Source organism: Manis pentadactyla, chromosome 4 (genome assembly GCF_030020395.1).
Source record: "Manis pentadactyla isolate mManPen7 chromosome 4, mManPen7.hap1, whole genome shotgun sequence".
NCBI classification, from domain to species: Eukaryota; Metazoa; Chordata; class Mammalia; order Pholidota; family Manidae; genus Manis; species Manis pentadactyla.
Window position 1 is genome coordinate 122,040,952 of NC_080022.1, and position 13,065 is coordinate 122,054,016.

Consider the following 13,065-nt stretch of genomic DNA (forward strand, 5'->3'; position numbering starts at 1 on the left):
GGAGTAGAGCTTCTGGGCACTAGAGGGCGCCACCTACGAATATGAAACATCAAAGGAACATGGTCCAAACCAAAATCCCACAAACACCAGAAAGAGGGTCAAGTGAAACTGAACTCATTAATCTTGAAAGAGATTTCAAAATAAAAGTCATAAGCATGCTCATGGAGCTACAGAAAAGTATTCAAGAGCTAAGGGAAAATTCAAGAATGAGATACAAACATTGAAGAATACAGTATCTGAAATGAAAAGGTACAAGGGAGGGATTTAAGAGCAGATTAGATGAAGTAGAGGAGACAGTAAATGAAATAGAAATTAGAGAATAGGAATACAAAGAAGCTGAGGCACAGAGACAAAAAAGGATCTCTGGGAATGAAAGAATATTGAGAGAACCGCATGAGGAATCCAAACAGAAAAATATTTTCATTATAGGGGTACCATAAGAAGAAGAGAGAGAAAAAGGGATAAAAAGTGTCTTTGAGGAGGCAAGTGCTGAGAACTTCCCCAATCTGGGGAAAGAAATAGTCTCTTAGGCTGTGGAAGTGCACACATCTCCCAATACAAGGGGCCCAAGGAAGACAACACCAAGATACATAATAACTAAAATAGCAAAGGTCAAGGATAAGGACAGACTTTTAAAAGCAGCTAGAGAGAGAAAAAAGGACCACATACAAAGGAAAACCCGTCAGGCTATCATCAGACTTCTCAAAAGAAACCTTACAGGCCAGAAGGGAGTGGCATGATATATTTAATGCAATGAAGCAGAAAAGCACTGAAACAAGAATACTCTTCCCAGCAGAATTATCATTTAAATTTGAAGGGGGGATTAAACAATTTCCAGACAAGCAAAAGCTGAGATAATTTACCTCCCACAATGTATTTTGGAGGGATTGCTATAGAGGGAAGTGTTCCTAAGCCTAAATAGCTGTCACCAGAGGAAATAAAACCAGAGTAAAGAAAGAAGACCAATTAATTACTAAGCAGATGCAAAATCAAATCAACTACCCCAAAGTCATCCAAGGGATAGACAAAGAGTACACAATATGATACCTAATATATAAAGAATGGAGGAGGAAGAAAAAGTAGGGGGAAAAAAGAACATTTAGATTGTGTTTGTAATAGCATACTGAGTTAAGTTAGACTGTTAGATAGTAAGGAAGCTACTCTTGAACTTTTGGCAACCACAAATCTAAAGCCAACAATGACAGTAAGTACATACCTCTTGTTAATCACCCTAAATGTAACTGGTCTGAATGCACCAGTCAAAGACATAGAGTCACTGAATGGATAAAAAAACAAGACCTGTCTGTATGCTGCCTACAAGAGACTCACTTCAAACCTAAAGACATTCACAGAATAAAAGTGAAGGGGTGGAAAAAGGTATTTCATGCAACTAAAAAGAAAAAAGGAGTTGCAGTACTTGTATAAGACAAAATAGACTTCAAAACAAAGAAAGTCACAAGAGACAAAGAAGGACACTACATACTGATAAAGGGGTCAATCCAACAAGAAGATATAACCATTATAAATATCTATGTACTCAACACAGGATCACCTACATATGTGAAACAAATACTAACAGAATTAAAGGGGGAAATAGAATGCAATGCATTCATTCTTGGAGACTTCAACACTCCACTCACTCCAAAGGACAGATCAACCAGACAGAAAATTAGTAAGGAAACAGAGGTGCTGAACAACACATTAGAACAGATGGACCTAACAGACATTTACAGAAGTCTATACCCAAAAGCAGCAGAATACACATTCTTCTCAAGTGCACATGGAACATTTTCAAGAACAGATCATATAAGAGGCCACAAAAACAGCCTTGGTAAATCAAAAAGATTAAAATTGTACAAACCAGTTTCTCAGATCACAAAGGTTTGAAACTAGAAATAAATTACATGAAGAAAATGAAAAATCCCACAAACACATGGAGGCTTCACAACATGCTCCTAAATATTCAATTGGTCAATGACCAAATCAAAATAGAGATCAAGCAATATTATGGAAACAAAGGACAATAACAACACAAAGCCCCAACTTCTGTGGGATGCAGCAAAAGCAGTTTTAAGAGGAAAGTATATAGCAATCCAGGCATATTTAAAGAAGGAAGAACAATCCCAAATGAATAGTCTAAGGTCACAATTATTGAAATTGGAAATGGAAGAACAAATAAGGCCTGAAGTCAGCAGAAGGAGGGACATGTTAAAGATCAGAGAAGAAATAAAATTGAGAAGAATAAAACAATAGAAAAAAATCAATGAAACCAAGAGCTGGTTCTTTGAGAAAGTAAACAAAATAGATAGGCCTCTAGCCAGACTTATTAAGACAAAAAGAGAATCAACACACATCAACAGAATCACAAACGAGAAAGGAAAAAACACGATGGACCCCACGGAAATACAAAGAATCATTAGAGAATACTATGAAAACCTATATGCTAACAAGCTAGAAAACCTAGAAGAAATGGACAACTTCCTAGAAAAATAAAACCTTCCGAGACTGACCCAGATAGAAACAGAAAATCTAAACAGACCAATTACCAGCAATGAAATTGAAGTGGTAACCAAAAAACTACCCAACAGCAAACCCCCCGGGCCAGATGGATTCACTGCAGAATTTTATCAGACATACAGAGAAGACATAATACCCATTCTCCTTAAGGTTTTCCAAAAAAATAGAAGAGGGGGGAATACTCCCAAACTCATTCTATGAAGCTAACATCACCCTAATATCAAAACTAGGCAAAGACCCCACCAAAAAAGAAAATTACAGACCACTATCCCTGATGAACATAGATGCAAAAATACTCAACAAAATATTAGCAAACTAAATTCAAAAATACATTAAGAGGATCATACACCATGATCAAGTGAGATACATCTCAGGGATGCAAGGGTGGTACAACATTCGAAAATCCACCGGCATCATCCACCACATAAACAAAAAGAAGGACAAAAATCGCATGATCATCTCCAGAGATACTGAAAAAGCATTTGACAAAATTCAACATCCTTTCACGATAAAAACTCTCAACAGAATGGGTATAGAGGGCAAGTACCTCAACATAATAAAGGCCATATATGATAAACCCATAGCCAACATCACACTGAACAGCGAGAAGCTGAAAACTTTTCCTCTAGATCGGGAACAAGACAGGGATGCCCACTCTCCCCACTGTTATTCAACATGGTACTGGAGGTCCTAGCCATGGCATTTAGACAAAACAAAGAAATACAAGGAATCCAGATGGTAAAGAAGAAGTCTAGCTGTCACTATTTTCAGATGAGATGATATTATACATAAAAAACACTAAAGACACTGCTTCAAAACTACTAGAACTAATACCAGAATTCAGCAAAGTTGCAGGATACAAAATTAATACACAGAAATCTGTTGCTTTCCTATATACTAATGATGAATGAGCAGAAAGAGAAATCAGGAAAACAATTCCATTCACAATTGCATCAAAAACAATAAAATGTCTAGAAATAAACCTAACCAAGAATGTAAGGATATGAAAGACCTATACCCTGAAAACTCTAAGACACTCTTAAGAGAAATTAAAGATGACACTAGCAAATGGAAACTCATCCCATCGTCTTGGCTAGGAAGAATTAATATTGTTAAAATGGCCATTGTGCCTAAAGCATTCTACAGATTCAATGCAATCCCTATCAAAACACCAACAGCATTCTTTAATGAAATGGAACAAATAGTTCTAAAATTCATATGGAACCACCAAAGACCCCGAATAGCCAAAGCAATCCTGAGAAGGAAGAATAAAGTGGGGTGGGGGATTATGCTCCCTGACTTCGAACTCTACTACAAAGCCACAGTAATCAAGACAATTTGGTACTGGCACAAGAACAGACCCATAGATCAGTGGAATAGAATAGAGAGCCCAGATATAAACCCAAGCATATATGGTCAATTAATATATGATAAAGGAGCCATGGACCTACAATGGGGAAATGACAGCCTCTTCAACAGCTGGTGTTGGCAAAGCTGGACAGTGACATATAAGAGAATGAAATTGGATTACTGTCTAACTCCATACACAAAAGTAAACTCGAAATGAATCAAAGACCTGAATGTAAGTCATGAAACCATAAAACTCTTAGAAGAAAACATAGGCAAAAATCTCTTGAATATAAACATGAGCAACTTTTTCCTGAATGCATCTTCTTGGGCAAGGGAAACAAAACAAAAATGAACAAAAGGGACTATATCAAACTAAAAAACTTCTGTACAACAAAGGACATCTTCAGTAGAACAAAAAGGCAACCTACAGTATGGGAGAGTATATTTGTAAATGACATATCTGAAAAAGAGTTAACATCCAAAATATATAAAGAGCTCACATGCCTCAACACCCAAAAGCAAATAACCCTATTTAAAAAATGGGCGGAGGATATAAACAGGCAATTCTCCAAAGAAGGAATTCAGATGGCTAACAGGCACATGAAAAGATACGCTACATCGGTAATTATCAGGAAAATGCAAATTAAAACTACCTTGAGATATCGCTTCACATCAGTTAGGATGGCCAACATTGAAATAACTAGGAACAACAAATGCTGGCCAGGATGCAGAGAAAGAGAAACCCTCCTACACTGCTGGCAGGAATGTAAATTAGTTCAACCATTGTGTAAAGCAACATGGAAGGTTCCTCAAAAAACTAAAAGTAGAAATACCATTTGACCCAGGAATTCCACTCCTAGGAATTTTCCCAAAGAAAGCAAGATCTCAGATTCAAAAAGACATATGCACCACTATGTTTATTGCAGCACTATTTACTATAGCCAAGAAAATGAAGCAACCTGAGTTTCTGTCAGTAGATGAATGGATAAAGAAGAGGTGGTACATATGCACAATGGAATATTATTCATCCATAAGAAAGAAAGAAATCCTACCATTTGCAACATGGATGGAGCTAGAGGATATTATGCTCAGTGAAATAAGCCAGGCAGAGAAAGACAAGTACCAAATGATTTCCCTCATTGTGGAGTATAACAACAAAGCAAAACTGAAGGAACAAATCAGCAGCTGACTCGTGATCTCCAAGAATGGACTAGCAGTTACCAAAGGGAAGGGGTGTCGGAGGGTTGGTTGAGTGGGAGGTAGAAGAGGATTGAGGGGTATTATGATTAGTACACATGGTGTGGGGGTGATCATGGGGAAGACAGTGTCATACAGAGAAGACAAGTAGTGTCTCTGTGGCATCCTGCTACACTGATAGACAGTGACAGCAGTGTGGTTTTGGGGGAGGTCTTGATAATATGGGTGAATGTAGTAATCACATTGTTTTTCATGTGAAACCTTCATAAGAGTGTATACCAATGATACCTTTAAAAAAACAGTGTATACAAAAAAGAAGCAACTAGGAATTCTAGGACTGAAAAAGTTTTCTAGGGAAACTAAGAATTAAGTAGATGGATCTGTAAGCATAGTTATAGCTAAAGAGAGAATTTTTGAAATGGAAGACAGTTCAGGAGAATATATCCAGAATGAAGCATGTAATAAGGGTAAGAAATATAGAGAATACAGTGAGTTTTATCATATGTTTGATCAAAGTCCAGAAAAGAAAAAGAGAGAAAATACAGCAGAATTATTTGAAAAATTAATAGCTGACAAGTTTCCTGAGGATGACAGAAACTAACCTTCCAGTTCAAGAATCACTATGAACTCCAAAAAAGCACATTAAATAAAAACTAAGGAAATCTGAGAAAAATATGGACTTTAGTTGAAAATATCATATCAGCATTGGCTCATTAAATGTAAGATGTTAATAGGGGAAACTAGGTTCAGGGTATATGGGAACTTTCTGTATTAGCTTCTTAATTTTCCTGTTAGCCAAACTGTTCTGAACAATAAAGTATTAAAAATTTTTGAAGGCAAAAAAAATCATTATGAACTCCAACCAAAACAAATAAAAAGGTATTCATACTACATTATTAATAATGAAACCTCAGGAAATAAGAAAAAACAAAAATTATTAGAAATAGCTGGGGGTGAGGAAAAAAGATTACCTTCAAAGGACTGACACTTAGGCAGCTTATTTTGAACAGCTACATTGGAAGCTAAAAGACTATGGAATTGAATCTTCAGTGTGCTAGAAAAAGTAACTACCAACCTGGATTCCTATACCTGTCAAGAAAATATTTCAAAGATCAGACATTTTCAGAACGATAACAAAATTGTCACCAACAGACCTCACTAGAGGATACTTTAAAGAATTTACTTCAGGCAGAGGCAAAATGATATAATATGAAAAGTCTGAGATGCAAGACATTATACCCAACAAAGTGGTAAATATGTGGATCAATATAAATATTTAACAATAACATTGTGAAAGTAAACAACTGTGAAGTTAGGAATGACAGTCTACACAAGATCATTCTTACTTCTGACACTGACTGCAGGTTTGGGAATCCCCAAGACCATCCTTAGTTTTGATAATTTGCTAAAAGACTTGTAAAACGCACTGAAAGCTGTTATACTCATGGTTGTAGTTTATTACTGCTAAAGGATACAGATTAGAATCAGCCAAGGGAAGAAATGCATAGAAGAATCCAGGGAAGTACCAAACTCAGTTTCCAGTTGTTCTCTCCCCATGGAGTCAGGAGAGTATTACTTTCCCAGCATATGCATGGAGTATTGCCAACCAGGGTTGCTTACCCATGCTTTAGTGTCTAAAGTCATTACTGGGGTTCCATCACATAAGCATAGTTGAATGCCCTTGTAGCTGATCTCAGTCACTAGCCCCTCAAGAGGTCTCACTGTGACCCAAACCCCCACGCCAAGCCACATTGTTACTATTTGGCTGGCCCAAGGCCCCCATGAGAACAAAAATACTCCTCTCAGGCATGACATTCAAAGGACCTAGAGATGACTGCCCTGCAGCCAAGAGCTAAGGCCAAACCTCTCTGTGAGCAAGCTAAATTATTTTCTACACAAACATCTAACAGGTTTTAAATATTTACCAATATGGCAGCCCCTGAAGCTTTGTAGGGCTTATATCCCATCCTCAGGCATGTATGTGTCTTACCAGGGCTTCTAGAATACCTGTCATTAGCATGATATTATCAATATAGTGCCCCAGTGTGATGTTCTGCAGAATGTCCGAACAATGAAAGGTTCTTCAGATCTGCACTGTCCAATGTGGTAGCCACTAGCTACATGTAACTATTCAGCACTTAAAGTTAGCCTTTGGCTAACTGAATTCAGATGTGCTACAAGTGTAGAGTACACACTAGATTTTGAAGACTTGGAATGGAAAAATAAAGTAAAACATCTCATTAATATTTTTATATTGATTACATGTTGAAATGATAGTATTTTAGATATGTTGGGCTAAGTAAATATACATTATTAATGTCACTTATTGCTTTTTTATCTTTTTTATATTATTACTAAAATTACATATGTGACTCACATATTTTTATTATACAGCATTGCTTAGACTTTCTAGTGTCAATTAGATAGGCCATGAGGTGCCCAGATTAAACATTATTTCTGGATATGTCTGTGAGAGTGTTTCCAGATGAGATTTGTATTTGAATTGGTGGACTCAGCAATATAGATTGTCTGCCCCAGTGTAAGTGGGCATCATACACTTATTGAGGGCCTGAATAAAACAAAAGGTGGAAGAAGAAGGAATTTATTCCTTTTTTTTTCTTACTTCACTGCTTGAGCTTAGACACCTCTTCTTATCACCTTCTACTCTCAGACTGGGAATTACACCATCAGCTCTCCTGGTTTTTAGGCCTTCAGGCTTGGACTGAATTATGCAATTGGCTTTCTTGGGTCTGTGGCTTACAGATAGCAGACTGTGGGACTTCTCAGCCTCCAATATCATATGACCCAAGCCCTTCTAATAAATCGATCTCTCTCTCCCAGTTTTGTTTCTCTGGAGAACTGTGACTAATATACTGAGAGCAGTAGAGTAACATGGGCTGGACAAGATTGAATTTGTGCTGTTCTCCATGCCAGGTGAATGCAAACTACTTTTGATGCTCCTCAATGGATTTTGAAAATAACGCATTTGCTAGATCAATAGCCATATACTAAATGCCAGAAGCTGTGTTAACTGGAATGTTAACTAAAATTAGATAAATCTTGGTCAAATTTATGGTAGTCTACCATAACCCACCATGATCCATCTGGCTTTTGCAGGGACTGTATGCCAGTGAATGAAATGGAAAACAGAATGGGAACCACTACCCATTCTATAAATCTTTGAGGGAGGCACTAATCTATCATTTCACCCAGGATGTGGTATTGCTTGATTTATCATCTTGGCTGGGGTAGAAGCAATTTCAGGGCCTTCCATTTGAACTTTCCTTCTTTTTCCTTTTTTTTTTTTTTTTTAATTTAATGACTTCTACTTAATAGGCTGGGAAACCAAAGTAAGGAAATTCTAGGAATGCCAAATACTAGGAAAACCCATCCTGATTATGCCTTGTAATCAAGCATGGATTATGGTCTTGTGGTCATGGGAGAAGACCACAGGGTGGGTCTGCAAACCTATTGGACTGTGGTGAGATGGACTTGGGGCCAGCACTGCATTTAATTACTGGGCCTTCAAATTCCCCCCACTTTAAAAAGAAGCCATGATAGTGTTTTGGGACCTTTGTATCAGCTCAGACTCTCAATCCAATGCCCCTTGAGGAATCTGAGTATTCCCTTTTTTCCAGTTGACAGTTACTCTGGTGAATGACTGAAGGCCTGTTTGGAAAAAGGACTGGGAGAAAAACTACTAAGTACATTTGTTGTGGCATTTCAGGGTTTTTCCTCAAGGATTCCCAGCCTCTCTTTCAATTGCTAGGCTTAGATCTTAGAACTCTCTCAGGTTTAGAAACTGATGAAAGATCATGACTTTTCTTTCATGGAAGTCATATCAGCCTTGTGATATCTCATTTTGATCTTCTTTTGATTATATATAAATCTAACATTACCCTTGTTTTCTGCCTATTTTAATCTATTCTGGCTGCTACAACAAAAATACCAAAGAGTGCTTGGCATAAACAACAAACATTTATTTCTCACAGCTCTGGAGTCCAAGATCAAGGCATCAGCAGGTTTGGCATCTGGTGAGAGCCCGCTTCCTGGTTTGTAGATGGCCCTCTTCTCTCTGTGTCCTCACAGGCAGGAGGGACAAGAGAGCTCTCTGGGGTCTCCTGTACAAGGGTGCCAATCACTCTCATGATGGTTCTCTGGTGACCTAGTCACTTCCCAAAGACCTTACCGCTTGATAGTGTCCTACTGACAGGTTAGGACTTCAACATGTGAATTTGGGGCAGACAGACACTCAGTCTGTAACACTGTCCATCTATCTCGCTCCAGAAACATAATCATTTTTAGCCATTCCCACATATCCCTGTGGGTCAAGGCCCTCTTGGTACCTTTCTCACCTATGTTGTAATTATATCCACTGTGTCTCTAACAGTTTAGGGCTGTCACACGGGCTCTGCTATTCTGGAATCCTGTTATGACCATTACACTAGGGAAACCAGTTCTACAACAGCATCTCCTATGATAAATCCTGGGCCCCATTCAAGTTCTCAGTGACCCAGTGACCTTCTCACTAATTCATTCCTTACTGTTTTAGAGAAGGGAGTGACTTCTGGGACATTCCAGGAAACAGCTGATGGAGCCTCTGGCATGACTTAATACATTCTGATATTCCCATCTCTCTTGACTGCAATTGTTAGCTCTCTTGCATGTCCAACCTGCTCCATGCACAGGCCAATTGCTAAAGAAAGACCACAGACAAAAGTCATTGGGTTTGCAGCAGGAAACTGCCAAGTTAGAGGGCACAGTCATAGTACGTGGCTGCTGCATTATCCCAATTCCTACTTTGGACCTAGGGAAATAGCCACGAGGTGGATCTGAACACTCACTGGGCCCACTGTCAACTAGACAAGTCAGGACTCAGTTATCATCTGGCCTTTACAAACTTTCATTCCAAGCACAGGAGCACATGATGCCTTGGGTCTTCTGGTTTTATCAGTCTTATGTCAGATCACATAGTCCTTGGAAATTCTGGGTATGCTCCTTTCACTGGTGCATAGTTAGCCTGGAAAACGACCTCAAGCACCTGCCTCAGCTGAGGTCATAGCACAGTCTTTTCTAGTAGAAGGGGGCTTGAGGAGTCTGCAGGTTCATGCCTCTCAGGCTTATCTACACCAATCCCCCTTTCACAGCTCAGATTCTACTCTTACCCATAGGGCTATGACTTTGACAAACAGACCCTTCAAGACGACACCTTCTCTTTTTTCAACTCTGCCATTCGTACAGTCAGATCCTAGGCCTGCTCTTCAGCAAAGTCTGTCCTGCAACTGCTTCTTAAAAGCTGCCAAAGGGGCCCTGGGCTTTCACAGTGTGACTGGATTGGCAATTGGCTACCCAGAGCCCACCCTTTCCAGTTTTCAACCAGAAGCCCACTACTCCACAGTCATTAGAAGTATCATTGCTCCATACAATTTAAATGCCACAGCTACCGCTTATTGCAAACTTCCTCTCAATTAATCATAGGTGAAAGCCTGAGTGATTGTGATGCATGGGCATCCCCCCTGCTTGCATGGGGTTATTTGCATCTCTGCTCACCACAATAGTGTTTCTATTGCTGTCCTTCTGGTGAATAATCTAACTCCCAAACCTCAGCCACCCAGTTAGGCTTAGCCTGGGTTCCCCAGAAAGCAAAGCCTCTGGCAGAGGGCTGATGGCAGGGCTATGTGAAGAGCACAAGTGAGGGACAAGGGGAGTGAAGCCGACAAGGAGGGAGAGTCAGTGTGAAGCAATTGTATTGAGGCCTGACGCTGAAGTAGGAAGGATTGCTGGGTCAGTGGGATTGTGCCCCAAAACTTGCATAAACTGTACTCACCCTCTCCCATTGATCAACAATTCACCCCCAACTAGGGCATTAACTCTCTTGCACTTCAGGGCTGTGCCTGTAGACCCCAGGCCATTGCCAATTGGAAGACCCAAAACAGAGAGAGAAATAGGTAGGGGTGGGAATTGAGGTACTGTCAGGTTCCCCCTGCGTGAAGCTGTCCAGAGCCCAGGCAGAGCTGGAACGAGAGCCAGATGAGACCAAAGGGTCTGCAGGGACCCAAGAGAGGGATCGGAAGCAGTGGGTGAACACATGCTCCACCCCAACTCCAGACCAGCAAATTCAGAGTGGCCAGGAATGAAGTCAAGAGAATGTGTTTGTGAGAGTCTCAAAGTTTCATGGGTACTAGGGTATCTGAAGGGCCCATAAGTTTTGTTGGGAAGGAGCTCAGTTTAGAGACACAGGGAAGTCAGAGTGAAAACAAAGTCAAGAAAGCGAAGTATTAGGCAGGCTACTGAAGAGCACGATCGAACAGCTACAGTCCTGTCCATGTCACTCAGTCAATGGGGACTTGCAAGCCAAATCATAGCTCTCAGTTGCCCCTCCCTCTATCTGGAGTAGAACAGAAAGAGAGTAGACCTGTGCTTAAGCTTAGAAGATTGATGAAATAGCAAAGTAACACCACTGGAAGAGCACAGATACAAAACACAGTAAGTTGAGCAGTGAGACAGCTTTATTTAAGGCAAAGAGTACACACTCAAAGAAAGGGGAGTGCAGGCAACCTCAGAGAGGAGGTGTGCTTAAGGGTTTAGGGTTTGGAGTTTTATAGGGCCTTCTGGATAGGGGTCAACATAAGGCATGATGTATATAGTGGTTCATAATTCCTTTGAAGTTTTATCTTAAGAATAGGGTTATTTAGGCCCCGGAAGATGACTGGTTAGCCAGAGACGGGTAAGATTCCTCAAGGGAGGAACAACCTAAGACAGGCACAGTCGCAGGGGGCCATCTGGTGAGAAAATGGAGAGCAGCAGAGGTGAGGCTTAGAACCTCCCCCCTCATGTTCTGAGAGAAATCTTCTGCATACATGGATGTTTATTGCCCTCGTCTAGCTCGGATTAACACAGAGTCTACAGGCACACACCTGATCATCTACATTTGCTCTCTTACAACACTAAACTCTGTTTTCTACCTTTATCTCGTATCTACCTACCACTTCAGCATTTTATTTAAAAAAATAATAATAGAGAAATGTGGTATCCACATATAAATCAAGTTTAAAAATCAAATGAATATTCATATTTGAACTGACTGTGTATAGTTCATAATGCATGAACAAAACCGAAAGCTTCTGTGATGACTGCCCTTGCACTGTTCACCATGTAACTTATTCACTATGTAAGAATTTGTACTCCATGTAAGAATTTGTTCGTTATGCATCAGAAGATTGGAGACTGACGAAAATTAGGCTTGGGGTGGATTAATGATTGTGCATTGAGTATTGACCCCCCTATACAGAAATTTATTGTGGTTAACAACTATTTGATCAATAAATATGAGAGATGCCCTCACAAAATATATATATATATATATAAACACTTCCAATTGTAAAATAAATAAGTAACTGGGATGTAATGTATAGCATAAGGAATATAGTCAAAATATTGTAACAACTTGGTATGGTGATAGCTGGTACCTAGAATTATCATGTATATAAATGTTGAATCAATGTGTTGTACACCTGAAACTAATGTAATGCAATACTGTTTTCAACTACCCTTCAATAAAAAAATAAAAAAAAAAAAAGAATAGGGTTATTTAGGCGACTGCATTGGTCCAGATCTCAGCATTCTTTATTCACATGGGTTCATCTAAACTCCAGAGGTCTATCTCCCTTCCTGGTTATAAAGTTAGTTAATCAATTAAGGGCATGGAAGAAGAGGAAGAACAGCATATAGATTAAGATAAAGAATAAGATGGACCTTTTTCGCAGCCCAAGTAGATTTTATAATGGCATGACCCTTGTCCCATTTCCCTGCCCTACCTCATGGGGCAGGGAAGTCCTTGATTGACAATCTTTGGCCCTGGAGGCCTGATATAATTGGTACAATGAAGACATGGGCTGTGCTCTGATGTTTTTCTTTATCTGGGAAATTGTTTTTCATCTGGGGAATAACCTGACATTCCAAGTCACTCCCGGCCTTTGAAACTTCAACTAATTAACTAAT